Source organism: Uloborus diversus, chromosome 8 (assembly GCF_026930045.1).
Source record: "Uloborus diversus isolate 005 chromosome 8, Udiv.v.3.1, whole genome shotgun sequence".
NCBI classification, from domain to species: Eukaryota; Metazoa; Arthropoda; class Arachnida; order Araneae; family Uloboridae; genus Uloborus; species Uloborus diversus.
In genome coordinates this window covers 99,827,975-99,847,305 of record NC_072738.1, presented here as the reverse complement: position 1 = coordinate 99,847,305, position 19,331 = coordinate 99,827,975, and the positions used below count along the sequence as shown (strand labels likewise).

The window sequence follows — 19,331 nt, the reverse complement described above, 5'->3', positions numbered from 1 at the left end:
AATTTAAGCATTTTTTGCATAAAATTCATTTGGTTATTTTTTGATATTGATAGTGACACATGGTTTGTATAATTTCCATGTACATTTTCACTCTTTAGCAGAAGTTTATTTTATATTTCATTGATTTTTTTCAATTATTTATTTTTAGATTTGTCTTAGCCATGTTACAAGTGTGGTACTTCTACAGTAGTGGATGGAAAAACTTAACATAGGTACTATTTAACGTAGGTTTCTTTTGTTTAAATTTGAGTCTAGTTTAAATTAATGATTTATGTGCTTTTTGTTTTAGTTTTGATAATTCTTACATAACTACCTATTTTTTAAAAAAATTATTCATGTTCTTATATTGCTGAATGCAAATACAGTAAAACCCAGTTACACTATGAATAACTAATAACATGAAGAACTGTAAACTCCTGAGTACCCAGTTTTTCACTTGTTTAGTCAAAATGGGTTTATTTATATACATTCAGTAAATCCTCGTAAATTTTTTAAAAAATATTTTGAACATGTGAAAGACTATGGATAATCCAGAGTTTACTGTATCTGTTCAAACGATATAGATGTTCAGCCCTGATTTTTGTTACGTTTGTTTTAATCCCACTACAATGAAATTCTTATCCCAACGAACAAAATTTGCGTTGATTTGAAGTTCTTTGTTACATGATTTCACTGTAGCAGATGGCTTTATGTGTAATGTTTGCCTTATAAGATAGTTTTAACTTTTTGAATCTTTTTATTGTAAAATATAATTTTTTAACCTGAAAAAAAAAGCTTTTAAAATCAATTGAATACAATTGTTGCAAGTATTAGTTCATGTTATCTTACTCATTCTTCACCTCTTTTTTATGTATTTGCTCAATTTAAATTCGTTGTTGTTGCTGTTTTCTGTCAGCTAGGCTGGCAATTTGGGGTAAGCTGCTTTTATTTTTCCAACTACTGTAATTTGGGGTGTAGTCCAACTTCCGCTATACACACTTGCCATAAGGACCCGTTTATAGGGTAGGCAACCATTCACACCACAACACTTTCACACAACAAAAGGACAAGAACAGGAGAGAGAAAGTACATCCGTGGTTGGGCCGGGGTTTGAACCCAAGACCTCCCCATCACAGTCAGACTTCTCTGACTACTAGACATAGCGGCCAACAATTCAAATTCATGCTGACCAAAATATAATATTTCTATAGCAATTTATGCTTACAATAACTTTATCATGTCTTTACCAAAGTTTTGTTAATTGTTCATCCAAAATAAATTTTAAAAATCAGAAATTTTTTTTTTAACAAATGTTGTCTGCAGTATGCTATTCAAGAAATGATAAATTGTTTTCCTGATGTACACTACCACATATTTAAATTGCTACACCAAGAAGGGGGTATGCTGCACACTTGAAATTTTAATGATAGGAAGATGCTGTGATATGCAAATCAGATTTTCAACTTGTTCATGTAAAATAGGTGGCGATAGTGTTACCTTGACCTAGTGACTCATGAGGCTGCTAGCATGGCAGCCCAGTTTAATGCCAGCTCCCCTGCATTCCTTCAGCTTGACCAACAGACCACATTTCTTTCCTGTAAGGCCGTCTGACGCCAGGTTAGTTTCAAATGTTTTCAAGTCCTCCTACCATCAGGGGTTCACGTCAGAGCTGTTCTTGTTGGGTTACTGTCTGCATTTGGGAACATGTCCTATCTGTGATTTTTTACCAGTGTAGTAATGGGCTTGCAATTGGTGTGTTTGTATCAATCCAAAATAGGTATTTTATTTGGCCAGTATATGTTTAACATTTTCCTCGGACTTTTGGCTTGAAAGACATCAAACTTTTTTTCTTGCTGTCTAGTTAGTTTCCATGTATTGCTGCAATAGAGGAGGTCTGCTCTAACTGTTGAATTAAAAAATTTATTTTGAGTTTTGGTTATATGTTTGTTGTCAGATTCATATTTCATGTAGAGATTTGAAGGTGTATTGAGCTTTTTTAAAATTCTTATTAATATTTCATTATTTGTGCCTCCCTCAGTAGAAATATGTAATCCTAGCTAAATTGTCAACTTTCTCTTTCCATTTTTGCAGATTGTTTCATTTTTGTCACTTTTGATTTTCATCATTTTTGTCTTGGCTTCATTTGTTTTCAATCTAACTTTCCTTGCATTTCCTCCCAGCTTGCTTGTTTTTGACTTCATATTTTCAAATTTTGATGATGCATTGTCATCTGCATAGTAAAAATCTTCAAGATTGTCATGCAATATTTTTATCTAATTCCAGTTTTACATTCTTTCAGGATGTGTCTCATTGTCCAGTCAATTACTATATTAAACAGCAGTCCTGACAACACGTTGTCTTACTCCTGTTTTTATTTCAATTTTTTTTAACTACTTCCATTTATCAAAATGCTGCAAATGCTTCCTTGATATGTTTTCAGCAATATTATTTATTTTTTGTAACAGCTTATAAATTCTGAAGATTTTCCAAAGACACTCTACTTATGCTGTCAAAAGCTTTAGCGAAGTCTACAAAATTGAGATATAATGTTGAGTTGAATTCAGGGCTTTGCTCTATTATGTTTCTAAGCATGAAGTTTTGATTCATTGTACTTCTACTGAATTTAAGGCCTGCCTATTGAGTCCTTAACCTGTCTTTTAATAATTTCCTTGATTCTATTCATTAGAATTCATGATCTAATTGGGCTCAGCTGAGCTGGTCCAACTCAGTTAATTAGTCACCAATGAAAATCAATGGCATTCCTAAAGCTATCTTACTCATTACAGCCTCTTTGGGTAAGCTGTTCCAAATGCCCACAACCCTTACTTAAGTAATAATTTTTCCTAATTTCCAAATTAGCCTGATATTTGAATAGCATAAAACAATGACCTGAATCATGTCCCCTCTGACTTTCCTTTGCTGTAGGCCATATTATACCATTTAAGTCTGGCATCATAATCTAAATCTGACAGTCTTCTTACTAGCCTAGTAGCCCTTCTTTGAACCCTTTCCAGCAAAGAAATATATTTTTTGAGAAGACCAAAACTGAACGCTCCAAATAAGGTCTTACCAAAGTTCTATATAAAGGCAGAATTACCTTATAAGATTGTTTGAAATTGATCAATTATAAACCCAAGCATTTTGTTTACTTGCAATGCTGCACTGTTGACTAAACTTGAAGTCCTGATTTGTTGCGACACCCAGATCAATAATATTTTCTGCCTGACTAATGACTGAACCCTATAAATAATAACTCGTACACTTATTTCCATGACCTAAATGTAGCACTTGGCATTTTGTAACACTAACTACCATACTTCACTTATCTGCACACACTGTAAAAATGATTCAGAAACGTTCCTGGAAAATAATAGGCAGCTGATGTGCCCAATTTCAACCAGTAGCATATCTTACAAAAACCAGGAACTTTTTCTGATGAAAGTGAGTAATCTTCCTGAAATACTGGGAAATCTCCCCTGTTATAGCCAGTTGTGAACCTTCTATAAAAATTGAATAGGTGTACTGTATTTGATTAGAACCTTCCTGGTTTACTAAGGAAGCTCTAGAAGCATTAGCGCAACCATGGCCAAAGCTACGCGAATAATTGCAAGCAAGAACCAAACATATTCCTTGCCTGCAGTTCCTGCCTCTCAAAGCTGCAGCTATCCAGAGACTTACTTGCTCCCTTTGGGAGCTTAGTCAATCCAGACAGGCCCTAATTAAACTAAAGCCGATACACTTAACAAACATGTTCAGTCAACCTTTAAACTGGTAGCAAAAAACATTTTTCACACTAGTGAAAAGTCTGCATTCGTGCATCTTTTAGCAATTCAGGAAACTTTTTTGGGAAAATACTTGATTTTGTGGGGAAATAGGTGAAAACCTCTGAAATCCCGAAACGTTCTTCGTAAATAACCAGTAACGTTTTGGAATTTTTTTACAGTGCACTTAGTAATATGATCTGAATCCTCATGAAGCTGCTTTACTTGTTCTTCATTTTCTACAATCCCCATAACTTTGACGTCATCAGCAAAGCTGTTCATGTTTCCAGAAATATCCAGTATTTCTCCATCTCTCCTGTATTTCTTTATCTTCTGTAAGAAGTTGTTCTTATTTTACTCTGCAGTCATTATTCGATTGCGTCCGCTTAACTGTTTTATTATTTTATAAATTTCACCACTGTTCTGGAAGCGTTTTCTTTAGTCATTTCTCGCAGAGTATTTTACCTTCTTGTGCATCTCCCAGAATTTCTTCTGATAGTTAATGCACAGCCTCTCAGATTTACAGTTCTTCTTTCTTTCATCTATTAGTTTTAACATATCTAAGTTATCTACTCATTTTAGCTACTTTACCAGCCTTCCCAAATGCTTCCTTTGCAGTTGCATTATAGGCTTCACTGCAACTTTGCCTCATCCATTTTATTTCGTCTTCTCCATCAGTCTCATCGTCCGACTCCTCGAACTCTGAAAATCTGTTTTTTTAATTCAGTGACAAAATCCTTCTTAACTTTTCTTTCTTCCAGTCTTTAAGTATTATATATGATCTTCGAATTTTTATTTTATCTTACATTTTTTCCTAATTTTGATTTGATTGTAGCTGTTACAAGAAAATGATCCAATGCTGCATCAGCTCCTTTTTTAACTCTTAGATCTTGTAAAGATGTTTTTAAAGGTTCCATTAATGACAACATGGTCGATTTGATTCGTTGTTTTCCGATCTGGGCTGTTTCATGTCACTTTATGTATTTCTTTATGTTTAAAAGAACTACCTCCTATTATGAAGTTGTTAGTCTCCCAGAGAGATGCAAAAAGCTCATCATTTTCATTCCTCGCTCTAATTGCCTTGTGCTCAACAGCACGTTCCTCTTCGATCACTCTCTTTCCCACCTAAGCATTCAGATCTCCCATTAAAATTAGGAGGTTATGCTTAGCGGTTTTCCTTCTTGTTTCTTGGAGTTTATCGTAAAATTCAATCTTGGTGTTCTATTCAGCATTGTTCGTTTGTGCATGTGCTTGTATGACAGTTGGATTGGCAAATTTAGAATGAATGTTTGTTTTATAATTTGGTTGTTTACAGGCTCTCTGTCCAAAATGCTTTTCTTTGCTTTTTTACTGATTCTTCTAGCTATGCCTTTTTCATGCCTCACATTATCTCCAAAAAATAATATATAATAGTTGTCTCAAGTCTTTACCTCCCTGAACAGTGTCCAACTTGACTCTGATATTCCCAGTACATCAGTGTCATGGTTTCTCATTTCATTTACTATGTTTTGATTTTTCTAACTTGTAACAAGGTTCTGACATTCCAGGTCCTAATTTTAAGTTTTATTTTTGGTAGGGTAAGTGTCCTTATCCGTGTAAGGGGTTCCTTTTGGCTTTTCCTCCTACGAATCAACCCCCCCCCCCTCATTCTTCCTCATTCCTGTCTTTTATACTGTTTGTAAAACAAATTTTGAAAACTAATTTTGTTTCTAATTTAATTTAATAACTCAGCGTTCATTTACAAGGCAGTGAATGACAGAATGTGTGAGGGCCTTCTCAGCATATTTTCGGGGCCTAGTCGTATGATCACCTTGTTAAGATGAGAGCCTTTTCCAGGCCCACATCCTCATTGCGAGCGATTGTGACGATCCCCCCCCCCCCAAAAAAAAAAATATGACATTGCAAAAAAATTTCTGGGAAGAGGCCCACCACTACTCTCTTTCTCTCTCCAACATCACACACACACACAAATCGGTGCACCCAAGTATCAAGCATTGGAAGGAAAATGTGGAAGCTGGACGCTTATGGTGTTCCAATTATGGCCATAGCTGTTATGTGAACGAGCTAGTTTGAATTTTCTGTGTATGGTAAATAAGTTTACATTTCTGAAATCTTCCTCAAATGCCTTTCTTTCAGTACTATTGTTGAACTTCTTTTCTTGAACCTTTTTAGTTTGGAAGCTCAACTATTTAATTTTGTAGAATCCAAGCGTCTGTTTAAATTCAACGCATTTTTATACGGCATTTGTTTCCTTACGACCTGTATCTGCTGTAGTGTTCTGTATAATGAACCTGGATCTCAATTCCACCTTGAGCAATTAAAGCCTTCATAAAGGTGACTAATTTTCTTCATATTTTGGGAACAGCTACTTTCCACAATTCGTCTCTCATGTTTGAAAATAGATTTGTGGAGGCCACAAATCTGTTTATCGTTTTAGCATACTTTTAAAAGAATCTCCTGTGAAGCATTTCGATTTTGAAACAATGACAATTATCTTTCAGCAAATCGAAAAATAAAATCTATCATTTCAAGATGCACTGTGTATGAACGAAACCCTAATGACATCTTCGTTTTTTGATTTGAATATTCTGGTTTTAATTTCTGGTCCAAGTGTTGGCTATCGCTGATGAATTTTCCTCCTTCCTGTTGCGTTTAAAATGCTACTTTTTCTTTTCACTTTTACTATTTGCGTAGCTTTTACAATTATTTTCCTTCCAGTGCTTTATGATTAGCATACACACAAACATATATACATACATATATGTGTATTTTATATTTATAAATAAAAATAGTATGTTTGTATGCTTTTAAATCATTGTTTTCAGCCCTGATTGGACAAAATTTAGACACATTCACCGGTAAGTTGATGGAAAAAAATATTTGTTTTGCTTCCTTATACAGTGAAATCTCGTTACTACGAATTTCAAGAGACCTCAAGCTTTGTTCCAACTGCAATCTCGTTGTAATGGAATTCAAGCAATGTATATACAGTTAAAATGAGATTGAACATTTATTTATATGAAATGGATAGTTCGTTATTTTTGTATCCACTGTAATTTTACTGTGTTAAACAAAGGTAGTAATGTGTAACTAAGAGTTTTTCTCTGAAATTTGGTCCAAAGTTCTATTTTATTCATACCCGAATCCTAAGGTACGTTCATTCGTTAATTCGACACGCCTGTCCGTTTGTATAACTACGAGCGTATGAACAACCAAAGTATCATTTTGATCACTCTTGAGTTAAGTATCGCAGGTTTTATTGTGACATCCATATGTACATTAGGGTGGATTGAAAAAGCATTCTTATATAATTTCAATGTGGGTAGCGAGAAAAAGATGCCATTGGTGGTTCAAATTGCGTTTTTAAAAAAATGAAAATTTTGGCGTAAATTTTTGGTTTCCCTTAATTGCGTTTAAGTTTCGATTTAACGATGTTAAGTAAAATTAGGGAAAAAAGGTTTTTCTATTTTCGATGATGGGTAGTGCGAAAAAAGTACCATTGGTGGTGCTAAATTCCCTTAAAAAAATTGAGGTGTGTGGTGTAATTCCTTTCCTTGTCACAAATGCGTAGAAGTTTTATTAATTTCCTGATTTTTTTCAGTCTGTAATCAATTTTGTCTACACGTTAAAATACTATATTTACCGTATTTATCTGAAATAATCATATAATGCCATTTTGTTTCTGGGTTTTATAAATTGACGACTTTTATAAATTCTTATAGATTTTAAAATTTACAGCGGTTCCTACGCTTTTTTCCCTTGCGAACCCCTTTCAAAAAGCGAAAGAAGTTGGCGAATCCCTTATGCAGTAAGTAACAAGTAACAAGAAAAAAAAAGAAAAGAAATGCTTTAGTTTGATGTTGCTCAATAGTTCATAACAAAAACGAAATCATAGTACCAAACTATGTGCAAACACTTTCTAAAAACTAAAATGATAGCTAGTAGATGAATGCAAAACAAATTACACAAATAACAAAACCATTGATTATTATTTGTTGAGCTGCAGTCAACTTTAAAAATAAAAAAGAAAAAGAAAAAAGAAAGAAAAAAAACCTCTAAATGGGATAGTTGTGGAATAAAGAAGCTCAAAGTTTGACTCAAATATCTGTGAGTTTCAGTCTTAAATTAGGTTCTCAACGTTTAATTTCCTTCGGTATTCATCTATGTGTGTGCTGTAAATCCCTTTTCACATTGAAAAAAGGGGCTATTAAGTTTTAAAAGTATTTTTCTGACACAGCAGTACATTTATTTGTAACAGCAAACAGAAGTCAGTTAAAAAATAATTTATAAAAGTACCTTTTAGAAAACTCCCAGACTAACTGTAATTAATTTTCTTCCTACAAAATTCAAACAGCATTTAAATTTATATCTTTTTAAAAAGACTATACGTTAATCGTTTAAGTGCTGAAGCATTTTCTTGCTCTTAAAAAGGGCGGAATAAAACGTGTAATTCTTATTTATTTCATTTTATTTTTGAAAAATAATAAAAACGCCTTTTATTAACTCTAATTATGACATAAAAAGTTGTCTTTATCAACAAAATATTTTATGCCCATTTGTTATAAGAACTATTTCTGAACAAATTTCACGAGTACCTTTTTTACATACAACGTAAGTCAAGTTGCATAGTTTAATTCCGTTTTTTTTTTTTTTTTTTTTTTTTACTGTGTACACTTCGCACTGTAACAAGCTTCACCGAGGAAATTTTTCATAAGTAAAAATATGTTTACGCACTTCTTGTATTTTGGATTTACTAACCATTCCTTCTCCTTTTCATTAATAAAAGCTAAAAGTAAATTGTGGTCTAGGTATTGTAAAAAGTATTGCAACAAACAGCAGTACGACTTTACTTCTGCGTATTTTCGGTTCTCCATAAGAGAAGCACGATAGCTTAACTCCTCGTCGCATTCAAGTAGTTAAGAGTCAGTTTTTATAAGAAGCGGGCAGAAATGGGGTTCTCGGACGTACACCATTTTTGATTTTGCTCAAATGTTTATGGGGGATTCCTTTAAATATTTTAGAAGACATATTTTTTCTTTTCCTCGAAAAAGTTGTTTGGGGACCTGTAAAAATTCGTAAAGTGGAGCCCGACGTAGAGGTTTTTCCAAATCAGCGTTTTTTTAAATACGATTATTTATGTGTATTTAGCATCAGGCAAATCAACCAAATTTTTACCAAAAAAAGAGCATCTTTTCAAAATATAAATTTTAATTAACAGCTTTAACCGTTTTAAACATTGCAATTTATTTAATATGCAATGCTTTTCAGGTAGGGCATAGAAAGGGAAACCATTATCATTGGTAACGTAAATCAGGGAAATTTGGTTAACTTAAACAGGGAAAAGTCACGATACTTTTTTCCCAGTTCCTGTCGCCACCCTTATTTTTTTTTCGCGAACTCCCTTTATAACTCTCGCCTCCGGTTGTAGCTGTGAAGCTAAACGACAAAAGTCAATGGAAAACTGCAAATTATGATAAGAAGATACTACTTGGTAGGAACGTTCTTTATGACTATGAAATGAAATTAAGGCCCAGGCCAGAGGCACTTTCAAAAATCGTTTCAATCCAAGATAGTGGCGTTTTTCAAAATGTCTACCCATAATAGAGTTTTTTTAATACATGTACAAAAGAGGTTTTTATATAGAATTATCAGGGTTGGGTTTTTTGCCGGCAAAAAGGTAAAGGTGGAAAAAACCATGGCAAAAATGGAAAAAACGGCAAAAACCTAATTGCAAATAAAGTAGCATTATATTGTCAATCAAGAAATAGTAACAATATAATATAAATAATGCACTTTAATATTTTAGTTATGTCTCTCCATGTTACTTCTAATTTTTAAGGTGAAAAATAAATAAAAAAGAAATGTTGGGATTGCAAAACTTAAGATTTTAAATGTTTGCTAAAACAATTTTTTCAGAATGAGCTAATTCCTTCAATGCTAAAACAAAGAATGTTTACTTAAGCTTAGTAAATTAATAATAAGATTGAATTCTAATTATATTATATATATATATATATATATATTTAATTAATTACTTTTTTTATCCCACTAAGATTTTTAAGCTATTTATTTAATAACAGAATATTTACTTGAATATAGTAAAATATTAACTTTTGCTCACTAAAGAAATAATGCATTTACATGCAGTACAGTACCCAAAGATTTCTGCACACTAGTCACAACTCTTCAAATGTGTACTGCAAGTTCTGCTACAATAGAGAGATATTTCTCAAATTTTTCTTTTATACAATCAAAAATACGAAACCGTTTGTCAGTTGCTTCTCTCACGAAACTAGTTTATTGCTATGCCATGCTTAAACAACAAATAGGTTTTGATGAAGATGGTATAGACTATGATGATTTAAGTGATATTTCAATGTAAAGAAATGTGTATTTTGCTTTTTAATTACTTTCATTTCTTTTTTTTTATAGTTGTATCTTAAGTATACTTTACATAGATATTTAGTATTCTGTAAAAAATGCTATTATAAACAAGCTAATTACATTTTCATTATAAGTTAATTATTTGTCTTAGATGTTACAAACTGAAATTTTATGTTAATGTTTAAAAATTTAGAAGTAAAACTGCTCCATAATTTTAAAAGTAAGTTAAACCTTAAATGTTTTTTAAACTATAACAATAATTAAGTTAAAATTTTATCAAAATCTTTTCATGCTTTTAGTTTTATATAAAAGGGAAAAAAAAAACTGTTCGTAAGTCGTTAACACAAAATCTATTTTTGCCACTTTGGCAAAAACCTATTTTTGCCGGCCGGAAAAAACCGTGGTTTTTTCCATGGTTTTTTCCGCCCCCGGCAAAAACTTGCCAACCCTGAAAATTATAGGTTTTTTCACGTCACAGATTTCATTTTGCATGTTCAAAATAAGCTAAATGTTCATTTTGGTTCTTTTTTTAAAAAATATAATTATATTACTTACAAAAGAAATTACTTGCTCAATGTAAAAAGAGGAAAGATGTTAAATGCAAATATTAGTACTATGTCGTTATTCAAACACTGCTTCATTCTTTGCATTAATTTTTGCATAGTAGTGTGCAGGAGAGACCAACGCTTCTGTAACTGCACTTGTTCTTGCAGATTTTGCAGGTGCGGTTTTTGAGCTCAGTGCATGAATCAGAAATTTCCGCAAACTCCGACCATTTCAGCTGCCATCCAACCCTATTCACTTGGAAATGGTGCACGTCTGATATGTTTGTGAGTTTGTGCCGACATGTGTCCAGCCTGGAATACTAAGCAATACTTGTTGCTGTAAGGCACCCTTTGTAGCTGGCAAACTTTCAAGTGGCCGATTTTTTGTCATAAACAACTCTTTCCTTGCATCATTACAATTAAGCTATTACTAGCGGAATAGTACAGTAGTACTACAATTTACCTTTCAAAAGGTCAAAAATTTCGCTTTGTATAAAACCTTGAGGTTGCAAAATAAATAAAAAACACCACAGTTGCTTCTTTGAATATAATCCATGCCTTCAAAGTTGATTTTTTGGACTTACCAGTGAACCTAGGATTGCTGTCACAAAACCTATGAAGGCATGAAATCCTGGAAAAGCCTTTCTTTTCCAGTAGCTTCATATATGGTATGAACTGTAATGGTTTTGTTTTTGTTTCCTATTCCAGAAGCAATCCAAAATCTATCCAGACTTAATGTTGACAAGGGAAAAAAGTAAGATATTGCTAAAACGAAGACATATGTATCAACAATGCAAATGCAAAGTCCTGAAACCGTTTTCTACCATGCCTTGAAGATGCAGTATCATTCTTGAGCCTGTTTCCTCTGGGCCAGGGCAAGTAACATCAATGAGGGAAGTTTTTGCTGTACTATAATGTCTTCACGTAAAGTCGTTAGAACCTGCACAGTTGCTATGGTACTTACAGCTAACGTATCTAGCAGAGCAAAGAACCCTTCTTTGTTATTTGAATTTCTTAAAAATCCTTGCCAATTTTTAGGTAAAGTACCATGTGAAAGAACTTTTCTTCTTATTCCTGCTCCCCACTTCTCTCGGGTTTGACATTTAATCGTTGGTGTAATATATCTGTCCCAAATAAAATCAATTCTCTGGCATTAGAAAGTCTCAATATATTTACAAACGTAAGGTTTTAATGTGTTTTCATAGTAATCAACAAATGTTTTAGAGGTTTGTGGCTTTAAGTTACGCATGTCGGTTGTCAATCCATCTAATAGGATCTTTATGATGAAGAGATTGAACTACCAGAACTACATCAATCATTTATTTCTGGACAGTTTAAGATAAGAAAATCTAATTGATCATTCTCAGCAATCACTATTGACCTAGCACACCAACAAAATAATGCAATAGTTAAAGGGGGTGGCGGTGCAATAGGATTGACACAGGATCCATCAGCACTAAGGCGTTGGATGGTTTCTATACCGGAAAGAAGCCGATAAATAGAAGAGTTGTAGCTAAAACATGAAGAAAATAGTTGACTCCATCTTGAGCAGTACCACTAATTTTAAGTTAAATTTTTTACTATGATTCGATCTCTTTAAAGCACTTTGAAGGAGCTTTGAAATCAAATTTTAGAAAATCAGGACATTATCGTAATCGATAGCCGGGTTAATGTGCATAGTGATGTCATTTCTTTTCTATGCCATTTTTTCCCACCTTTTGCTGCCTCTAAAAGTCCCATGATGTTTAGTGATTTTTTTTTGCCCCCCCCCACTCCACTTATAAGCTCCAACCGCTGCCACTGCTGTTAGGTACGTTAGTTGTAAAGTACAATAACAAATGTGCAGGTTCTAACGACTTTAGGTGAATACATTAAAGGAAATAACAGTGCAAAAACTTCCCTCATTGATGTTACTTGCCCTGGCCCAGAGGAAACAGGCTTAAGAATGTTACTGCATTTTCAAGACAAGGTAGAAAACGGTTTCAGGAGTTGTAATGTGCATTGTTGATACAGATGTCTTAGTTTCAGCAATATCTTACTTTTTTTCCTTGTCAACATTAAGTTTGGATAAACTTTGGATTGCTTTTGGAACCGAAAATAACAACAAATTCATTACAGTTCAAGTGTTGTTGTTACATATGCCACTCGGGAAGGCGAGCCCGTGTAGCAATGCTACTCGATTTAGGGCAGAGGAGTTACGGCTTTCGTTTAATCGAGCGCCTATTTCTAGGTGGAAGTCCGTTTTGGCTCAGACAACACGATAGATGGCAGCACCATATACGGACAGTTCGATAATTTTGAACCAGACCAGAGGCCGAATAACTTTTTGGTCTGGCACCCCCAGAGGTATCGTTTCACTTGGAGGACATTGTGACCACGAGCATATTTATCGTCGCCCAGTCACCATTAATGACGATGGTGGATCTTCGACCAGCGAGGATCGAACCCGGGACCCTCCGGCCCCAAGTCCAGTGCTTTACCGATCAGGCCACCGCGGCCCTATACAGTTCATGTAATATATGTATATATTGGAAAAGAAAAGGAAATGAAAGGCTTTACCAGGATTTCATGCCTTCATAGGTTTTGTGACAGCATTCCTAGCTTCACTGGTAAGTCCAAAGAAGCAACTCTGGCGTTTTTGATTTATTTTGCAACCTCAAAGTTCTATACCGAGGAAATTTTTTGACATTTTTGAAAGGTAAATAGTAGAACTACTGTACTGTTCCTCTAGTAATAACTTAATTATAATGATGTAAGGAAAGACTTGCTTATGACAAAAAATCGGCCACTTGAAAGTTTGCGAGCTACAAAGGGTGCCTTACAGCAGCAAATATAGTAGTATTCCAGGCTAGACAGATTTGGGGACAAGCCCACAAACATATACGTGCACCATCCACAAGTGAATAGGGTTGGATGACAGCTGAAATGGTCGGAGTTACCGGAAATTTCTCATTCATGCACTGAGCTCAAAAACTGCACCGGCAAAATCTGCTTGAACAAGTGCAGTTGCAGAAGCGTCGTTGGTCTGTCTTGCACACTACTATACAAAAATTAATGCAAAGATGAAGCAGTGTTTGACTAATGATATAGTACTAATATTTTTGAACATATTTGCATTTAAAATTTTTCCTATTTTTACATTGAGCACGAAGTTTCCTTTGTAAGTAATAAAACTATCTTTAAACAAAAGCTCCAAAATGATCATTCAGCTTATTTTCAACATACAAAATGAAATCTGTGTCCTGGAAAACCTATAGTTCAATATAAAAACCTCTTTTGTAGGACTAATATTTAAAAATCTCTAATATGAGTAGTCATTTTGAAAAACGCCGCCATCTTGGATTTAAATGGTTTTTGAAAGTGCCTCTGGGTCTTAATTTCATTTAATAGTCATAAACAGCATTTCTACCAAGTGGTATCTTCTTATCATAATTTGCAGTTTTCCATCGGTTAGCTCCCCAGCTATTGGGCAGCTCTCTGCTTTGCATTCGAAACTAATGGGAACAACCCATAATACTACCCAATTTAAATGTGGGCTCAGTTTTTTGAGGAAAATCAATGTTAATATTGATACAGAGTTGGCGACTGGTCCAGTGGAACCTGGAGTAGATGTTGCGACATCTAAGGTAAATGCACCAGTAGTGGCCACTGCGTCAGTAGTGACCACTTTAAGGTTTATATTTTAAAAATAAGGATTCTAGGGGTCCCAGTGGATTCAAACTTGCAGGAGGTAGACCTCAGGCTGTAGTGTAGTGGGCAGTTTAAGGAGGAGTAGGTAGAGCATCATGGAAAATTGTTATCAACTATTTAATACGGTCGCCTGGATTATCGATGTTTTTTCAGCTGTCTTCTAACGCTTCTCCGTAACGAGGTATATAAACATTGTGTTGTATTATGAATAGAATAATGCTCAATAATAATATTTTTAGAACTGTAACCATGTTATGAAATGTGAAAGACCATGTTGGAACGTTTTCAACTCGAAATAGTTGCTTTTTTGGCTGACAGTTTACCTGGCCACTACTGGTACCAAAAAAGTTGGGAAATTCAAAAATGGCCACCGAGTGGCCACTACTGAACCAGGAAGGGTTTTTCGTAAATCAACTCAATTTCCCTTTTAATACGTTGTAATCTCTTTACATAAAAACCTCCCTCATTTCTGACATAATATTATTGTGTGATCTAGTAGTGGCCACCCGGTGGCCACTTCTAAACAGCAATATGGCCACTACTGACTCCTGTACATTATATAATGGCCACTGATGGATCAAATTTGAGGTTTGAAAAAAATTGAACAAATTGACATTCTGGCATTTTTAAAACATGGGATGATTAAGGAAGAGAAGGGCTATAATATGCTCACTGAGTTTCAAAAATGGTGATTGATAGTGTATGCCCACAGGTTAAAAAAAGCCACAAAATATGCTTCACTGTGACGACTGCTAGTGCGTTTACCTCTTCTATGGACATGCCCGGATTACTTAACAGGCCATCCTCTAGACCCATACGCCTTGGACTAGGGGCGCATATCACGGGGGGGGGATCATTAAATAGCTTGTTGATAAAAAAACAGGAATTTGGCGCGCAAGTACAAAAAGAGGAGAAACATTCTACTAGAACCGAGAAAGAGATTGCAACCTGCTTGTTGAGCAGGTAACAAAATGAAGGGGAAAGGGCATAATGCTTGATCGAAATTATCTTTTTTTAAGCAAAGCAAATAATTTTTAATTTCTTAGATTTAAACAATCATTTTTTGAAAATACAGATTTTTTTAAAAGTAAAACACTTATTAGAAGTGAATCACACATAGTAAAATTAGAAGAAGTCATGACATATAAAATTCCCAGTTATAGCACTTGTTTATGGAACAATTTTTTTCTTTAGTAGTCTAAATCATGACAGTAAGTATGTGTTTTGCAATTTATAATCTATTGATTCATATTTATTTATGACTGCTAACAGTCAGGGACGCTCAAAATTCAAATTTTTGGGAAGGGGTAAATTATCAGTTTACCGGATAAATCTTCAAAGCTTACCGAATAAAAAATAGGAGCATGGTACTAATAGTAGTTTTCTAAATTATCTGCGACTAGCAATAATTTAGTAGTTACTAAAATTGTGTTTACAATAAATAGCATAAATAAACAGAAAAAAAATATTAAAGTACTTAAAAAATAATTTTCCAGACAATACCAGATATTTACCGCTAAAGTTTTATAATTGGTTACAAATGTTGTAAAATTTCCGAATTTGTGAAATGTGTAACATTTACGGACTTTTTAAAAATTTTACCTTTGAAAATTCCCTGATTTCTGTATTTTATCGATGTACAAAACGTCCGTAATTAATTCTTCAGACCAATTTAATTTTCTAAAATCTTCATTAACTCTGGACATACCTGAGAATTAATGATATTTTTTATGAGTCACTTGAATCAACACGGATGATTTAAAATTTTTGCATCGAATGCGATCGGCAAAATTAGAAGTCTAATTGTCCTCAACTACACAATAAGACATATAAGGAGGGTTAAAAATAATGCTAAATATATAATTATAAATGTTCAAAAGGTAAAATCACAAGGAAAAGAAAAATGAGCGAGTGTTAAAGAAGCGGATGCAATCGGATTTAGAAATGTGTGAAAAATTGGGATTGATACTTCAGAGCGTAAAAAAAGGCCAAGATGAGTTAAGTTTAAGCTAATGTGTAGAATTCGATAATTATGCTTGTTCTTGAACTCAAAACCCATGACCAATTGTCGGTTTCCATGACTTTTGAGTACTTTTTGCCGAAAATCGTGACTTTCCATGACCATTTTTGATCTTAACCGAAATCCATGACTTTCTAGGTGCATGGACACCCTGGCTTTAGTAGTATTGAAAACTTATGCTACCAATTTCCTATATCCATTTTACATTGAATTGTGTACCTACTATTTTCTTATGAACTAGTGGCACCCGCACGGCTTTGCCCATAGTAGAAAAATTGAAAGGTCTTTTGGTTCGCCTATGTATTTACAAATAATGTATGATGACTTTCTCGCCAATTGGCTTGCCCATGTTACGGTTTTACGTTACGATAACTTGATAATTTACTCGTCCATCTTATAATTTTGCTCGGGAAAATGTTCTTAAAATTGGAATAGAAAACAAACAAAATCGAATTTTCGAAAAAATCGCTTCGAGGTGCACACCCCCATGCTACAAACTAATTTTGTGCCGAATTTCATGAAAATCGGCCGAACGGTCTAAGCACTATGCGTGTCACAGACATCCAGACAGACAGAGATCCAGATATACAGACAGACAGACTTTTAGCTTTTTTATTAGTAAAGATGATTTCGTAGTGATAATAATTATTCAGTTCATACTTAGCAAAGTTCATATGTAGAATACTTATATAAGTACATTCATTTCCTTTTACTTTATTTTTTACATTAGCGTACAAAAAATACAAATTCAAGTTTCCTACTAAACACTTTTTATTTTATCCTAAGTACGTATGTACTTTGAAGAAAGAAATGTACAATAAAAATGTGATTAATATATTGGTACTTAATGTAACTATCATACTGAATCAATTTTATACATCAGTTATTTGAATTTAAAGTGAGTAATGTGAATTCTAAGGAAAGGATGTCAGTTGGCCACTACTGACTCATGCATGTGGCCACTACTCAAAATCTCACATTTTGAAGTGGCCACTATTGGATCAAATTTGAAGTTTGGGAGAAAATGGATAAAAAATTGAAATTCTGGAATTTTTAGAAAATGGGACGATTCAGGAATAGTTGGGCTATAATACGTTCACTGAGCTAAAAAATTGGAATTAATATTGTAGACCCACAGTTTCAAAAAGACATAAAATATGTTTAACTGTGGCCACTACTAGTGCATTACCTTAGTATGATTTTCGTAACAGTTTCTCCTAGAGAAAATTCAAACTTGAATACTAATGGCTCATTTCAGGAATCATGGTCCCCGTTGATTCGACAATATCTTTCTCTTTCGTTTCTTACTCTTTCATTATTTTGATTCTTCGCAATATGCTGAAATTTTTTATTTTATTAACAACATTACTGCTTTCTTTCTGTTATGACTAGGGCCCTGATTGCAAAGACATAAAAATTGGAAGAAAATACCTCTAAAAAGATAAGCAATGCAATGAAAACAAAAATATTTCTCTTTTTACACGCGAATTTTCGCTTGAAACATTGGAGTCTTTTTCCGAACTTAAAAAAAAATTCTTAAAGAGCATGCTTATAGACATAAGATTTGATCACTTTTAAATAATTTGACAAAGTGTACTATTTTTAAAAAACATTTAAATCGGTGTGCAGACTCAATTTCATTTTTTCCACTTCTGCACATGACATCACGAATGCCGTTCACTGTTGCAATCAGTCAGAGCGCAAAATTAATTCACTTCTTTACTCACATAAAGTGGCAACGGTATGGTTGATAGCAAGCGTAGAGCGCAATATTTTATTCGCTTCTAAATTTAATTATCATAACCTGGAAATGCGGTAGACAGCAAGCGTAAACATTCAGAGCACCAGTGGAATGTTCGGGGGGTGGGGGGAGGTGTGGGTCAGCAAGAGCCAAGTATAGGTAGCTATGGCAACAGGTGACTCTTAGCATAAGCAACCCTTTCGTATTCTATGGGGATATCCTTCCCAATGTTTTAGGTATTCTTCCTTTCTCATCGGCTTCCCGTTTCACCGTTCAGTTCTTATCATGAGCCTAAGTACTCAATGCTGTACGCAGTGGCGTCACCCGACTGGGTTGTGACACGTGAAGCGGAATAGCAAGTTTCTGAAAAAAAAACTTTCATTTAGAAAATTTCCCACAATATTTTAAATAACAAATACTCTATCTAGCGTAGTTGCATCACCACGGGGGGGGGACGCTTGGACACACCCTCTGGAGTGAGGCTGATACCAAATTGGTCACGGCTTTCTAAAAAGTTGTTTTAATCGGGTTTTGAATTTCTTATTTCAAAAAATTGTCGGTTTTTGAAACGTTTCTAAAGACGGCCAACAAGCGTGTTTTTAAGAGTTCAAGTTCCCCCCCCCCCAGGGGGGGGGAACTTGAACCCGATTGTTGTTGCCCCCGAACCTCTTCAACCTCTAACATTCTCCTGGTCAAAGATCGTCTAGAATGACTTTTAAAGACTATACAGGGTTAGCGAAAAGAATAGCTCTGTTTTAAAAATTTATATTTCACAAAACACTCACCACTATAAATGATACATAAAAATAATAGTTTTAAAAACTAAAAAAACACGCTTTTGTAGCAAAATGAACTAAAAACTGAAAAATAAAATTTGGATGATAGTAGTTGACCAATCACTTAATTTTAATGTAATACAAAAAAAAAACGTGGGATGCTGTCTATTTACATTTTTGTTTGGACAACAAATGGAAGAAATTCAAGACAACTGATAAGAAGCCCCCACGCTTTTTTATACTACATTAAAATTAAGTGATCGGTCAACTACTATCCTCCAAAGATTATTTTTCACTTTTTAGTTCGTTTTGCTGCAAAAGCGTGTTTTTTTAGTTTTTAAAACTATTATTTTATTTTTCTGTTTTTTAGTCTTATGTTGGAGAATTATCAGGCGACGAAATTTATTTATAAAACGTGTGCGAGGTAATATCTTA

At 34.0% G+C, this 19,331-nt stretch overlaps 1 protein-coding gene across 1 annotated transcript in view; it reads left to right on the top strand.

Annotated features, from left to right (window-relative positions):
* Positions 1–19,331, top strand: part of LOC129228510 (probable helicase senataxin) — a 103,074-nt gene that overhangs the window by 44,691 nt on the left and 39,052 nt on the right. The window contains exon 2 of the mRNA XM_054863190.1: positions 149–212. The gene's annotated coding sequence lies outside the window, so the exon portion shown is untranslated. The remainder of the gene's footprint in view (positions 1–148; positions 213–19,331) is intronic.